The following is a 13,639-nucleotide window of genomic DNA, read 5'->3' as shown; positions in this document are numbered from 1 at the left end:
AAAAGAATCAATGATGCGCTTGCACCTAGGAAGGGGTGCGGCGCTGATGGCTACGTCTCTCCGCAAGCCACGCGGAGAGGCCTGACGAACAGGGACATCTTGGCTAGCAACACTGGGTGATGTGGCAGGGCCAGAGGCACTGGAGGGAACCCAAGGTCGGAGCTGGCAGCCCACTGCCGCCAGCACAGAGGAGCCAGGAGCAGGAGTCCGTCTGAGAAGGTGAGAGGGCCGCGCCACAGGGCTGCTGCGGGCGGCATGCGTAACACATATAGACTGATCACTCCTGTGCCAAACAGCTTGCAAATAGTTCCATTTGCAAAGTCATTCCACAAGTTTCTGTGCTTTCATGCTTGCAGGCCCTTGCTGATCAACATGCCTATCAGGACTTGTAGGGAATCAAGAAGAGCTGCTATCCTGTACAGTTAGTGCTGAGCAGGGTTGGTGTGCTCCTACAGTCAATGATCTGCTCTATATATATATCAGAATGGCTAGAGAATGGAGTAATAGACAGCTGACGATATTGTCAGCTGATGACTTAATGAGCCAACAAGCTGACTCTATAGTAAATAACACACAGTGATTAATGTATAGGCCTACTGCTCCTAGAGGTGTCATGTGGTTGCCCTGATGGCTGATGGCCTTTCTGTGTTGCTCTCTTGCTAGACGCCCATTTAATGGCACTAAGCTCTTGAGAGGCCCATGTCAGTACCTCAGACAAAGAAGGTGTCATATATGCCTCTGACAGATATGTTTAATGTGGGCAGGTTTAGATAATCCGTGCCATGGAAGAACTCAGACTATCTCATTAGAAGTTAGGGAAAGCTGCCACAGACATCAGTGTTGTTTGATGACAAACATTCCTGGAACATATGCATTGGCCATGTGTAGGTACAGGAAGTGCTGCAGGTATTGCATACTAGAGATGTGCATTCGTTTATCACGAATTAGGCAAGGGCCATCCATTGCTCCTTCCATGTGACAGGGGCCGACCAATGGCACCGGTAGCCTCTGTCACATGGTAAGGGCAAAGGGCCACAGGCGCCATTTTGATTCCTGGCAGGCCCGACGGCCTGAGAGACATCGCTCATGGGACCCCGCTGGACCACCAGGGCTTTTAGTAAGTCTCGGGGAGGGATCGGGATGGTGGGGGGGGGTTGTAATAAAGTAAATTTGAAGAGATGGGGTGGTTTTTTTTCGATTCATTTTTTACGATGCTATTTGCCTGTGGATATTCTGGACAAGACACTAGCTGAAAAACGACCCACGGGAAAACAAATTTTTCCCACGAAGTGCCCGAACCAAAACCCGACCCAACACAGAAAAACAAAGCTCATCTCTATTGCATACACAAAAGATAAGTGTGTGAGTGTGTGCCGGTGAGTGACGTGCTGTGTTAGTTTCTTTCGATCTCTATGAATGGGCGTGGTGTTACACTCAGAGGTCCCTCCCTTGCCACAGGAATCTATATCCCAGAGCAGGCAATGTGTGTGCATTAATTTTGAACACACACCGTTTGGACAGCAGTGATCGAGTGCTTGCACTCTTGAGAATGGGCATCTATGACAAAGGTGAAGGTAAACAGAAGGAAAAACAGTAAGGAACAGGGCAACTCAATCTGAAATCACAATTATAACAAACTCCTAATCCACTAGCCACTACTCACCTCCTCTCCTCTAACCCACGCCTTGACACACCCTCAAAGAGGCAGCTACAAGAAGGCTGTATATACTGAAAAAAAAAAGTACCACACAGTAATTTACACTAGCGGCATAAAATGACGCGGCATGCGCTGACGTTCCACTCAGTTCCGCAACACACGATGCGCTCATGCAACACTGCATGCGGTGACACAATGCCATGTGCGCTATTTGCCTATGCGATGAGGCACTGCTATTTTTCCTAACCACGCCCTTTTTTTTCGCGGGTGCTATTTTCACTGTATTTATATATTTATATTTATATTTATAGCGATTTGATGAATCTAGGTCAAAAATTGCAACAGAGACCCTAGATATTTCTATCCCAAACAGTTTTTCAGCTTTTTACCTCACATTATACAGGTATACTATTTATTTTATCCTTCTTTTACCCAACAAAGACCTAAGTTTTGCCTGTCACCAGGCTTCATCAGGAGAATATTACACTCCATATAGTGGATAAACTTCAAACTGCATTTGACTTGTAGACTTGTAGACTCAGTCTCACAACAGGGGCCTCTCACTTATCATACTGCCACCTCAGAATCCTACAGCAGGGAATTCTCACTTTTACAGGTGAAAACATTCTACTATGCTCTTGAGGCCCTATTCTGATCAGAACAAAGTGTTAACAAATGTCAACATAATAGCAATATCATCACTCTTTCTCTTTTCCAAAGTTGCCTTGCACAGCAGGCACTACAGTTTGGTAGTAATGACTGCATTCATATTTTTCAAGCTGCTATAAAGCATGTTAGGGCTCTGTCTGGATGGAAGGAGGTAAATAAATTATTCCTGTATCTTCCTTGACCCTTTGTCCAGGTATCTCCTGTCCTTTTCTTCCTCCTGGTCTTGGAGAGAAATGACTTTCCTGTAGAATGCAGTAAGCTAATGGAATTGATCTGACAACATTCCATTAACTGTATCCCAGGCACAGAGTCTCTGCTGATTGAAAATTGATTGACAATACTACAAGACATATGATCACCTCTTCAGCCTCTTCTGCTCTGGAAACTCCTCAACGTTGTTTCAATCACAAAGACATCTCATGGGGGTCAGAGGAGTGAGAGATCTTGGAGGACTGAGGAGGAGGTAGGGGGAGTGCTTCCTGGAAATAAATTGATCATTTAGCTTCCCATCTTCTTTTTCTTGGTCCTAAGTACCTGTGTGAAATGAGGCTACAGTGCTTGTATTCTCCCTTATCCAAAGGTTTAGCAGAGAGTCAATAGAAACTGGAGCTTAAACTCCAGTGTTTAATTGCAGCATTGCACTATTATACGGAGCCCAAGCCCCAGTTTTCTATACTAGAACATATTTTAGCTGTGTTAAATGTTATCATAACTCTATAGCACTGTAACATAATGCATATGAACCTAGAAACAAGTAAGCAGAGTGCCTGTTCAAATCTGTAAAGAAATACAGTAACAGTGATGAAGTGAACTCATTTCAGCTCCCATGTCTGAAATCTAATTAACCTTAACCCGAATCATTTTGCTATAAACAACTTTTCCCTGATGTGTCATCAATAAAAATAACAAAGTTATCTTTGCAGCAAAAAAACAGCAGTTCTAGAATTTATAATACCTGTACGTCTTTGTATTTTACATACCTAGTTAATGAATCTATAGCACCTGCCTGCATGCATTTGTTCAATGCACATGGTTTATTTCTTCAACGATTTATTCTATTTTGAGCATATATACATTAATGCAAGCAGCAAGACAATTTACGCAGACAAATATGAGAAACACATTGACTTTTAACCTCAGTTCACATTACGATTATTGATATCTCAGTATTTACAGGTCAGCCCCAATATGGAGATAGCAAGTTACAACTGTTGGAATATAGGGAGAGAGATTTCTTTCTCCCTTTTTCCTTTTCATTCCTGTAACTTTGATCCCCCTCTTCTTCAGATGACTCTGGGGAAGTCTCACCAGCCTTAAAGCTGGAAGGACGCATCCTCTCAGGCACACCCTCAGCATTGCTCATTAGCCGGCACTTTTGTCCTGTGCCATTTGCAGGAATATTTTCACGCAAAGTTTGCTCCAGTTTCTAATAAATCTTTCAGAAATTCCGAGAATCTTCTCCAATATGCCAGATTAGCTCCGGCAAAGCCAGTTACAATACATTGTAATCTTTATCTCAAGGAGAAGAGCATCTCATTTTTTAAAAAATTTCTCTGGCTCCAATTTTTATCAGATTCTATAACTAGTTAAGCTGTTTTCTTCCTGGAAAAGATGGTGGATGCATTGCATGAACTCTATGCAGAGGGAAATGCAAACCAAAGCAGTAACAGAATTGAATAAGGCATGGGTTAAAAGCAAGGGGGTATGGAGAAATTACTTACCTGATAATTTTGTTTTCCTTAGTGTAGACAGATGGACTCAGGACCAATGGGTATTGTGCTCTCCTGATTAGGGATGTGCACCAATGGCACCGATAGCCCATGTCACATGGTAAGGGCAAAGGGCCACAGGCACCATTTTGTTTACTGGCAGCCGACGGCCCGACGCTCCCGGGACCCACGCTGGACCACCAGGTACTTTAGGAAAGTTTGGGGGGGGGGTTCAGGAAGGTGGGGTATTGTAAATAATTCGATTTAAAGGTTCGGGTGGGGTGGTTTTTTTTGGCTCGGGACAGCCAAAAAAAAAAAAACCATCCGGACCGTGGGAAACGGAATTTCTCGCAGGTCCATGATACCGAAACCAGAACTAATTCCGGCACCCGATTCACATCTCTACTCCTGATAGCAGATGGGAGATGGAGTCAGATTTCAAAGCTGACGTCAGCCTATATATAACCGTGCAGCGTGCTTAGCTCTTCAGTATTCTCTTTGAAAAGCCAGTGTGGATATATGTTGCTTAATACTTGATTATACTTCTGCCTGGAAAAACTATGCTACCTTGATAGTCTCCAGAACTAACATAGGGCGTGATTTACTAAGGTTTTTCTCCCATTCTGTGTCTATGGGAAAAGTGCCTAATAAATAAGTGCCTAATAAATAAGTGCCTAATAAATAAGGCCCATAGTTTGGGTGTGGGTTTTTTACCTCCATTTTCCGTAGCTTACTTAAGAGGATGTTTAAAAAAGGATTACAAAAATCAGAATACATTAGGATGGTAGCTAACAAGCCAGAACTGGACTAAAATGTCTTGTTTGAATGCAGTTAGTTTGGTGGTGAGCTGATTCAATCCAATACTGAAAGAAACAAATAGGGAAAGCATGCAGAGATATGGCTTCAGGAATGCTTTCCGAAACAGATTTGTAACGGGGGGTGAGTGTGGGATGTGGCCATGAAGGGGTTTGCAGTAGAAATTTATTTGTGGGGAATGGTATAGTTATGTGAGGGTGTTATAGGTGGGGGTGTGTGTGGAGTTAGATGGAATTGTGTGTGAGCGCATATCTGTGGGTTCGTGCAAATGGATGGGTGGGAGTAGTGGAGGTGTGTTTGGGGATGTGGAGTTCTGTATGTGGGGGCATATTGAGACCATGGATGTGTGGCATATATGTGAATGTGAGTAAGCCTTGTATGGGTGGGAGCAGTTTGAGGAGGGATTGTGGGGGGTGTTTTTGCGGGCTATAGCTATATGTTGATAACAGATATGATTGTGAGGGAATGTATGAGTGGCTGGGTGTTTATGGGTGGGTTTGGGTGCTGAGGGTTGTGTGTAGGATAGTGTCTGGGGGATGTGGGTGTGTATGTGTAGCCTGTGCTACAATAAATTGCTCGTTTGCAGCATCCTTAGCGTTTTTTGCAATTTGTGGGTCCTCCCCCTGCTCTATCCCCACATGTTTTGTGGACTGTGCCTCAGAGATATAAATTCCCCTCCCTGAGCATGTGATTAGGGTCCTTGTCTCTCCCTAAGAGGATTGATCTAGAGGTGTTGTTCTGCTTCCCTAGTGGATTGTGCACAAGAAGAGTGGAATGTTTTGAAGGCAGGATTTTTTGGAGAGTTCTGAAGATTGTTCAAAGTTTTGGGGCCAATTCCTGAGAGAATGGCCAATACCTGCAATCTTGTACAGCTGACACCTAGAGGTTTTCCTGCCTTTGCACCCAGAGAACAACAGAGGAGAAGACCCAGGGATTTGTTGCTGATTTGGAAGATTTTTCTGAGCGACTGTTAGAGCTAATTGTTTTAGAAGAGTGGTTCCTTTTGGGTGGGGGTGGGGGTGGGTAAAGGGTGGAGGGGGGACTCAATCCAGGGGTAAAAATGTGTTAAGCGTTGTTCTGAGGAGGGTTCAGGAACCAGCCCAACTCAGTGTTGTTATAATCTGTTTATTCAAAACAATAAAAAACGTTTAAACATAGAAGAGTGGTTCCCAAACCTGTCCTGGAGGACCCCCCCAGCCAGTCAGGTTTTCTGGATGCCTACAATGAATAGGCATGAGGGCGATTTGCATGCACTGAGTGAATTACATGCAGATTTATCTCATACCTACCATTGCGGATATCCTGAAAATCTGACTGGCTGGGGGTCCTCCAGGACAAGTTTGGGAACCACTGTTTTAGAAGAGGTTTTGGGCTTTTTTTTGAGCAAGGGATTTTTGTCATCTTAGTCCTTGTCTTATGCTGGTTGCTGCGGAGGACTACCCTTCCCTCCAGGGGGAAGGTATTTTTGAGTTGGACACTGGTTCAGTTGGGAGAAGAACAACGTGAGGATATAGCATGGATAAAGAGACTCTGGACTTTGTGATTATGATTTTCTTAATGTCATTTCTAAGGTTTGCCATGGATCTTACTTTTCAAACTTTAAGTACTTATTTTGCACTTATTTTGCACTTATTTTGCAACCCTGTTCTGGAGGAGTTTACTGTTTCCCGAAGACACACATAAACATTTGCATCTGGGGCTTCCTCTTCCATCACTTCCCTATTTCCCTTTATCCCAAACCTGGATTCTTTGGTCAAGGGGGAAAGGATAACCTTTTAGGCCCAGACATAAATGAGACTCTTTTTTGCTATTAATACTATTAATAGCAAAAAAGAGTCTCACAGAACAATAATGTTTCCAATCAAAAACTGTCAATATCTCTTGACATTTTTTTCAGAGAAAATCGCCAATTAATTATTTATGAAAGGTGGACTCTCATAATACCCCGTGAATACTGAACATTTTATATTTTCAGTGTTTTCACTGAATCTTCAGTCAAATTAAAAAAAATTTTTTATATGCTTATAAGAATCAAGAAGCATGCTTCCCATTCATTGTGCCCTGCTCGACATGATACCGTCTTTCAAACCAAACCACTGCTTCAGGGGCCTCTTGTTAATCATAGTGTTGTTAATCCTTTAGGCCATAAACAAGGGTTTCTCTAAAAACGATAACATTTGAATGTTAGAACAATATATATCATGTGGGATAACTGCAATATTCATTTTTCAAGTGACTTTAAAAGGGAGAAGCAACTTAACGCTGACAAACTATCTCCTCATCAGCCGGCCATCTTTAGTGAACTGTCATTGTTAGTTGCTTTATAAATGCACCCGATTCATGAAACTACCTGTTATCATGACATTAGGATGAGGTAGGATGAATATAAAGGGATACCACCCATCAATCATATAGGACCACCTACTCAATTTCTTTACTCAGTCCAAAAAGTATGACAGTCTCCATTCAATATATTCACATTTGTTTCTTTGCACTGAGAGGCAGTTAGCAATAAAAGTCCAGATTTTAAAAGGCCTGTGCGTGTAAAACCTGGGGTTTACGTGTGTGGCTGGGCCTTGCGCGCACCGCACAAATTTTCAAAGGGGCCCAGCCTTGCGCGTAAACTTCGGTATGTGCACAAGTGCTGGGCCTCTTCTAAGGGACGGGCTGGGGAGCAGGGTCTGGGCAGGGAGAGGCGGGCCAGGGGTAGGCCGGGACAGCGCCAATGTACGCTATTCCGATGACTTGCACGCCAGCAGCCAGCCGGCACGCGCAACTTACTTCAGCTCCGGCCCTGAAGCAAGTTGAAAAACAAAAAAAAAAGGATAGATAGGTAGGGTTTAGGGGGTGGGGAAGAGGGAAGAGGGAAGAGGGAGGGAGTTTAGGTAGGGGGGGAAGGGAAGTTTCCTCCCAGTCCCCTACTTAATTGGAACGGACTGGCAGGGAAGTGGGGAAGGCCCGATTGCGTCACCTCGCGTAAGTTGCAAAAGTTCACACTCCCCCTTTTGCATGCACAGGGGCAGATTTTAAAACCCTGCACACATGAAACCAGCTGGATTTAAGCGTGCAGGGGACTTGTGCGCCGGCGCGTCTATGTTGCCTAGGCCGCCAGCTCGCGCAAAGCCCCGGGACACGTGTAAGTCCGTGGGCTTTGCTTGGGGGGCGTGTCGGGGCCAGCGCGGCATTCAGGGGTGTGGCCATGGGCTTGGAGCTGGCCAGGGGGCGTGGCTGAGGCCTCCGAACCAGCCCCCAGCCTGGGGAATGGCACGCCGGCAACCTGCCGGCGCATGCAAGTTACACTTGCCTCAGGCAGGCAGAACTTTCTTAACAAAGGTGGTAAGGGGGAGGGGATTTAGTTAGGGCTGGTGGGTGGGTTAGGTAGGGGAAGGGAGGGGAAGGTGGGGGGGGGGGGGCCGGAAAAAAAGTTCCCTTCGAGGCCACCCTGATTTCAGAGCAGCCTCGGAGGGAATGGAGGCAGGCTGCTCGGCTCGGTGCGCACAGGTTGCACAATTACGCAACCCCTTGCGTGCGCCGACCCTGAATTTTATAACATGCACGCGGCAGCACGCACATGTTATAAAATCAGGCATAGATTTGTTCGTGCCGGGTTGCACGAACAAATCTACGCCTGCGCATAACTTTAAAAATCTACCCCACATGTTATCAAATCGGCAAGTCCATGTGTGGCGCCGGGAACTGCGCACATCTTTTAAAATCTACCCCTTAATGTTGATATATTGTTTCCTCGTCAGTTGGCCATCTTTAGTGACCTGTCATTGTCAGTTGTTTATAAATGCAGCTGTTTCATGAAACTACCTATCACCATGACATTAGGATAACATAAAGTGAATGTAAAGGGATGCAACCCATCAATCATATAGGAAAGCCCACTCGATTTCTTGATTCAATCCAAAAAGAACAAGTCTTCATTCAATATATCCACATTTGTTCACTCCATGCTAATCTCTGAATCCTATCACCCCCCACCAATTTGCAGGAACAATTTCTAAGACAGTCCATTAATGTCTTCAAAAGAATGTTTATGATCCTCAAAATGAGATACCAGCAGAGCTTCCATTTTATATGTATTGATGCAACTTTTGGGGTAGATTTTCGTTACACACAGAAGATACGCGCGTAACCCCTAAAAACCTCCCCCTGCGCACGCCGAGCAAGCCCCGGGACGCGCGTAAGTCCCGCAGCTTGAAAAAATGGGCGTTCCGAGGGCGGGGCCGTGGGTGGGGCACCAGCCTGGGGGCGTTCCGGGGGCAGGACCGAGGCCTCCGGAACAGCCACCGGGCCGGGGGATGGAGAGCCGGCGCGAGCAAGTTACGCCTGCCCAGAGGCAGGCGTAACTTCTTCAACAAAGGTCAGGGGGGCTGGGGAGGCGGGTTAGATAGGGGAAGGGAGGGGAAGGTGCTGGGGATGGAAGGAAAGTTCCTTCCGAGGCCGCTCCAATTTCGGAGCCGCCTCGGAGGGAACGGAGGAAGGCTGCTCGGCTCGGCACGCGCACGTTGCGCAATTGTGCACCCCCTTGCGAGCGCCGACCCTGGATTTTATAACATGCATGCGGCTGCGCGTGCATGTTATAAAATCGGGTGTAGATTTGTTCGCGTCGGGTTGCTTGAACAAATCTACACCCACGCACATGTTATAAAATCTGGCCCTTTGGTTTCGATTAGGCATGTCCTAACCATACGTTTCGTCATGCCAACATATTTTAAGCCACAAGGGCAACAAATCATGTAAATTACAAAAGATTTTTTACAGGAAAAAATTGATAGATAATGAAATCCTTTGATGTGTAGATGAAAATAGATGATCAGATTGTAACCTCAAAGAGCCTAAGTTGCAGTTGTATTAAATGGAGGACTCATTTGGAATCACAGAAGGAGTATACAGACAGGATCTGATCAATTGATCTTTGATATTACATCCACTGTCAGCGGTGAAGACACTGAAAATATAAAAAGTTCAGTATCCAAGGGGTGTTATGATGGCCCACCTTTCATAAATAATTGGCGGTTTTCTCTGAAAATATTGTAAAGAGATATTGTCAGTTTTTTGGGGTTTTTTTATTTAATATTTATTAAGTTTTATAATTAATACATTTGAGGGCTTGATTGACAGGGATGATTTTTTGTTTTCTTGATGTTAACAGGGTAAATATATAATTGAAATCATAAATCATTTCTGTATACTGTATTCAGGTAAATACTGCTCGATGAGATATTGTCAGTTTTTTGAATGGAAATATTGTTCTGTGAGCCTTTTTTTGTTATTAATTTTTCTGTACGTCTGCAGTTATTTTGGGCTGTTTTCACAAGAGAGTTGTGTATAACAGGAGTAGTGGGGTGTGGGACCTTTTGGGGGACGTGTGACGTGTGTGTAGGTGGGGTGTGGGATTTTTTGGGGGGGCGTGTGGCGTGTGTGGAGGTGGGGTGTGGGCTTGGGGAAAGTGTGTGTGGTGTGGTGGGGAAGGGAGGGTTAGGAATTGAGAAGCTGCACCATTTCTTTTCCCTGACTCTGTGGGGGAGTTTAGGTATATATGGATGTGTGTGGATGAGAGTGTAGGTGTGTATATATGGGTATGTGTGTGATGGGGGGGGGGAGGTGAGTGTTGGGGTATGTGTGGGTGGAGGAATGTGAGAAGACTTTGTGAGTAGCCAATTGCTTCAGTTATTTTCTCTCCGCCTTTGTTGCTTTGTGGCAAAGTGCTTTTGGGGTTGGAGGGGCACCTTTCGAATGGAGCACTGGTCAGTATCCTAAAAGTTGAAACAGCTCCTAGCAGTTTCCCACAGAAAGCAATGGGGATTTTGGGGGGAATCTTAGTTCTCTGAATATACTGATCTGATATTTCTGGTTTTCGAACTTGTCCAAAATATTTCACATTATTTTTTTCTGCATGACAAATTTGATGAATGTCCATCCCTTTACTGGAGAGTTGCCTGCAGATAGTCAGAAGGTCGGACAGATGAGCATCAATACTTTTTATATAATGTTTTCCCACATTCTGTATGCTAGAAAGCATAAAAAGAGATGGCATAGGGAATACTAGTCTCTGGCATTCCTCACTGTTTGATGAACAAACCATCACAGAGGGATATCAAATATTTTGCAGTAAGCAAACATTCTCATGATTCGGGGTGTCTGCGGCATCTGGTCATGCTTCACTGGAGTCCATCATTCCCATGGAGTCAGTGCTATGAAATGTCTTTCTCATCAGCTTGCCGGAGCTGGGTATTCTGTATTCCATTGTTCTTGTGCAAAGCCTTGGAGAAAGAGGATCCTCCAATGGCAAATTAAATTAAAAAAAAAAAAGACCAGTTTCTAAGCAACCCCAACTCCTAAAGTTGCAGCACTTGATAAAATACAACAGAATCTGCATCTTGCGGTGACAAGGAGGAAGTGCACAGCCAGGCAGACTTGAAGTGACGAGTGAGGCTATAGGGTTGGTGACAAAGGAATAAAACAGTAGAACAGAATATTGCTGTTTGCTCACTGTGGAAAAAAGTTCACAGAGGTCTTAAGGGCTCTAGTTAACCCTTCATAGTCTTGATTTGTTTTGGTGGGTAACGAGATTTTAAAAAATTGAAAGGGATACTGGTACAGCATAAATAAAGTATAGCTGTATATACCAGCCATGGTATGATAACTGCTTTCTTGAAAATTACCCAAATATTTCCTTGCTTGAAGAAATGCCAATGGCATGGTGTTGGCAGCTTAGCAAACTGCATTATGGTGGTACAAGATTAAAGCTATTTATTTTCAGTTTAAACTGAATTTTACTGAAAAAAAATCCTAGATTCTCTAGTCAGTATTCAGTTTTTACTGATTTTTGGCCTGTTTTTTAGGGCACACAGAAATTTGTTTTGGTCCCACAGATTTCATGACTAGCCTAGATTTTCTTCTCATCTTCACCCCCTTCCTTTTGGTACCAAGTCTTCCTCTCTCATGCCCTAGTATGATCCCCAGACCTCATGTCCCTCATCCTCTCTCCCTCACCAGCACTCTCGCTGGCACAGGAGAAGCTGAGTGGTGTTTCACACTTCTAGTCACAAAAATAAATCCTGATATTTACCCTGAAAAATGATGAGTCATTATTTGCACCGATTTTTTCCCCCCATTTTTGTTGTAATAAACATTGATAAATTCCCAGGAAAAAATAAAAAACTGAAAATGAAGACTCTTGTCTATGTTGGATAGACCTGCTATACCTGTGCATAGCTCTTGAACTAACTTCTTGTGCACTTGGAAAGAGAAATCATCAAACTGACAGGCCTAAGAAAAATCCCTATTTTTACATGATGTATCATTTTTAAAAATTAGGAAAATACATTCGCTGTGGGGATAATGGGAGCAGGGAAAGAAACTGTAGGAGTCATTACCCACACTGCCCTTTTAATGAAACCTCACATAAAAACAGTAGTACAATCACCATTTGCCAAACTTTGTCCTCTACTCAACCCAGATGATTTCTGTACAGTATTACAATCCCTTATATTTATATTGTAACACCCTATATATTGGACTTCCTCCAACTATCATTACGCTCCTTACAAATGATTCAGAATGCTGCCGCTCGTATCCTCACAGGTGCAAAAATACATCATCGCATTATACCTGTTCTCCAGTTATTGAATTGTTTGCCAATCCAAATATGGATCCTCTATAAACTTGCGGTCATGATCCTTCTCCACAATGTTACAGTTCATGGATCAATGCTGCTTTAAAAATTCATAGCCCAGTACGTACCCTCCAGTCGTCCAGTCAGAACCTTCTAGATGTCCCCTCACCATGATTAGCTCACCTTTCAGAGACCCAAGAAAGGGCATTTTCAACAGTGGGCCCCATTTGTTTTGCAACTCCTTATCACTAGTAAATTTGCACAAAACTACAGATTTAGTACGATTCAAGAAGGCTCTCAAACCATTTCTTTTCTAAAAGGGTATTTAACTGCTGAAAGCTTTCCCTCTCTTTCTTCTAATGATTCCAGTAGGTCCCTCTTATCTGCAGGCTGAAAGTGAAATTTGTGTATATATGTTTATGAATTTTTGTTGTTAAGCTGTTATCGATTTTTATGTTGTAAGTATTTCTGTTTGCCACCCTGAACTGTTGTAGGGTGCACATTACAAATTAAAAAAAAAAAAAAAGAAAGAAGCTCAAACATGTTTGTGAATGGCCACCTTTTCCCCATAAACACATGATTACTGAAAGCAAAAACATGAAATTTTGAAGTCAGTTTTGGATGCTATGAAACCAAAAGCATAGAAGAAAATCAGGATTAGGAATTGATCACAGGCTAAAGAGTCAAAAGTACTTTATTCAAGCATTATTCTATTTCCCTTGTCCCCATTTTCTCACTTGGTGATCTCTGCCACTCCCCTCCTCTCCAGTTAGCATGTCTGAGGAGTTCAGCAGTCCCTCATCTACCCAAAGGCTGGAGGAAGGTATCTCCTTTGAGAAGCTCGCTCAGTGTTGCTCATTGCCCAATAGAAGTTGACACAGTAGTGGCAGCCATCTTCCCCTCTACCCGGGCCCAAGCTCATCTCCTGGGCAGCATGCTCAAATCCAGCTGGCCCCAATGGACAGGAGATCTGAAATAGGATCTCCTGTGCTGCCTGAGCCCCAGGGTCAGCCTCTTTATTAAAAGTCAAACTTGCCACCTTCATCAGAAGGAGAATAACCCTGAAATGTTTCACCAGTCATTATCACAAGCATGTACACCTGAACATTCTTATGGCAAACAGCCTGTGATAGTCACAGTCATATCATTGGTTATCCAGAT

The 13,639-nt window shown here is 43.8% G+C and overlaps 1 protein-coding gene across 1 annotated transcript in view; it reads left to right on the top strand.

The window, feature by feature from the left end:
• Positions 1-13,639, top strand: part of GAREM2 (GRB2 associated regulator of MAPK1 subtype 2) — a 165,922-nt gene that overhangs the window by 34,806 nt on the left and 117,477 nt on the right. The gene's annotated exons all lie outside the window — the stretch shown is intronic.

Source organism: Rhinatrema bivittatum, chromosome 3, assembly GCF_901001135.1.
Source record: "Rhinatrema bivittatum chromosome 3, aRhiBiv1.1, whole genome shotgun sequence".
NCBI classification, from domain to species: Eukaryota; Metazoa; Chordata; class Amphibia; order Gymnophiona; family Rhinatrematidae; genus Rhinatrema; species Rhinatrema bivittatum.
This window is presented reverse-complemented; position numbering and strand designations above follow the sequence as displayed.